The sequence below is a fragment of the Pempheris klunzingeri genome, chromosome 10 (assembly GCF_042242105.1).
Source record: "Pempheris klunzingeri isolate RE-2024b chromosome 10, fPemKlu1.hap1, whole genome shotgun sequence".
In the NCBI taxonomy this organism is placed as follows: Eukaryota; Metazoa; Chordata; class Actinopteri; order Acropomatiformes; family Pempheridae; genus Pempheris; species Pempheris klunzingeri.
The window spans coordinates 4,537,501-4,540,129 of record NC_092021.1 but is presented as its reverse complement, the minus strand read 5'-3'; positions in this window follow the sequence as shown (position 1 = coordinate 4,540,129).

Below are 2,629 nucleotides of genomic sequence, written 5' to 3'. Positions count from 1 at the left end.
ACACAGCCAGGGCAACTAAGGAGTGGCTCCGTAAGAAGCATTTCAAGGTCCTGGAGTGGCCTAGCCAGTCTCCAGACCTGAACCCAATTGAAAATCTTTGGAAGGAGCTGAAACTCTGTGTTGCCCAGCGACAGCCCCTAAACCTGAAAGATCTGGAGAAGATCTGTATGGAGGAGTGGGCCAAAATCCCTGCTGCAGTGTGTGCAAACCTGGTCAAGAACTACAGGAAACGTCTGACCTCTATAATTGTAAACAAAGGTTTACTTATTACTTATACTTATTTCATGCAATAAAATGCAAATTAATTATCTAAAAATCATACAATGTGTTTTTCTGGATTTTTTTTTTTGATTCTGTCTCTCACAGTTGAAGTGTACCTATGATAGAAATTACAGACCACTCCATTCTTTGTAAGTGGGAAAACTTGCAAGATCGGCAGTGTATCAAATACTTATTTTCCCCACTGTACAATATATGATCCCACAATTCGCTCCAATTTTTTGATGCTTTTATGATTGTGAGGCTTTAACAGTTGCTGTCATCCTCTTATCCTTGCCATCATCGTAGCGTGACCATACACAGAATGTCATTTGCGGTACAAAACTACTTTTAGTGATCAGTGGTTTGACTCCAGCTTGGCCTGTTTTGTTGTCTTTAAAACACCAGACAGAGAATAATATTTTCCTTTTCAAAAGGACATATTTTTACATTGTTTTGTCTATATCACAATGAATCTTCCGTTTTTATTGTAGTATATTAAAACATACTGACGAAACTAATGGAGAAGCGAAATAATCAGTATGTATATTTCCTGGTAAATCGACAAGGGGTCCTCGGAAGCCCTGCCCCAGGCACATTGTTTTACGCACGGGAATATCACCAGTTAATCCAACACCAGTTAAACAGTCCTACCAGCTACTGAGTCCAAACACTCGCTACTGCGCATTACGACAGGTGAGGTCGCCTAATGCCACTAAATACAAATGTGATTGGTTGATATTCTTTGTGGGGTGGGGGAGGGGAGGTTGGATAGATACAGAGTTGTAGTAAGTAGATAGAGTTTGCGTCAGGTTTCCTTTATGCATAGAGTAGATTCTTTTTCTTTCATTATTTTTTTACATTTTGAATTTGCTTGGCAAGCTACTCACAGAGGGCTTGCGAGCTACCTGTTGGAGACCCCTGAGTTAAATGATTCACTTGAAAATATTAGATAAACTCCCTGTTTAACAAGATGTTATCTGGCCCTATCTGCCTGTTTACTTATAGCTATTTTAAAGGACTGAGGTGCATAACCTGTTGATTAAGATAGATTGATCAAATCCAGTTGTGCTGATTAAGAGTAGGATTTCCTTAAATTGCTTATTTGGGATGGGGTCTAAGCTGATGGTTTGGGTGAAGAAATCAAGTATTTCAGGAGGGTCATTTCGATAAAAGAGTCTGAACATATATATATTGTTTGAAATCACAGCCTGTTGAGTGCAGAAGGTGATGAATTTAGAGTCTAATCATAAGAATTTTATCATTAAAGGAGTATATGGATCAGTAGAGTTCTGGCTCTTTGTTAGCCTGGCTAATGTGCCAAAAAGTAACTGAGGGCTGTTTATATTTTCCTCTATTAATGATGAGTAATAGCCAGCTCTGGTGTCACAGAGGGCCTTCTGATATGATAGTATACTATCTTGCTAAGCAAGAAGAGAAGGCATTTTTGTCTAATGGAATGTAGTCCAGTAGTAAAAATTCAAATGTTATTAGGTAATGGTCCAATAAGATAGGAGTGATAAAAAGGATGATATGAACAATATGTCCAACATGAGCATTATGAGCACAACAAAGAAAGACCCAAATTTATACAATTTATCAACTACTGACTCAAAAAGTCATTTCAAGGCTGAGTTGCTGTTGTTCCCAATTGCTTCCACTTTGTTGTAATACCACTAACAGTGGAATATTTAGTATAGAAGAAATTTGACAAATGGACTAATTGCACCGATGGCAACCTATCACGGTATCACGCTTGAATTCACTGAGCTCCTGAGAGCAACCCATTCTTTCACAAATGTTTTTAGAAGCACTCTGCATACCTAGGCGCTTGATTTTATATGCTTATATGCACACTCAGGCACTGAGTTTGTCAAACTACGATGGAGAGATTCCTAATCCTTTAGATGATCCACGAAGATGCCACAATCTATTACACTTTACAAGCAAAACAGGCTACAGTCATGATAACCTCAGATATAACCAGATAGAATTTTTAAAAAGTGTTTACAATACAATACAATAAACCAGCATCTATTTTAAAGTGCAAGGTAATTGTAATTCTCCTCAGATGAGGCTGAGCAGCTTTGGGGCCTCCTGGTGGCTTAGGGTCCCTATGCATTTGCATAGTCCACATAAAGCAAGAAACATTGGTTACTGTTCCTGTTCAAGTCAAACTGTCGAACAGCAACAAAAGTGTCCAAACATATGCTGTTTTAGACCCAAGAGGATATTGTAAACTTTTGCACAATGACAACTTAATGTTAAAAGAAGGAAATTCAGAATCTAACTGAGAACCCTTGGACAAGAGAAAATTGTGACCATTGAGAGAATCTTTCACTTGGAAGTATCAAATTCGAAATGAGATGAT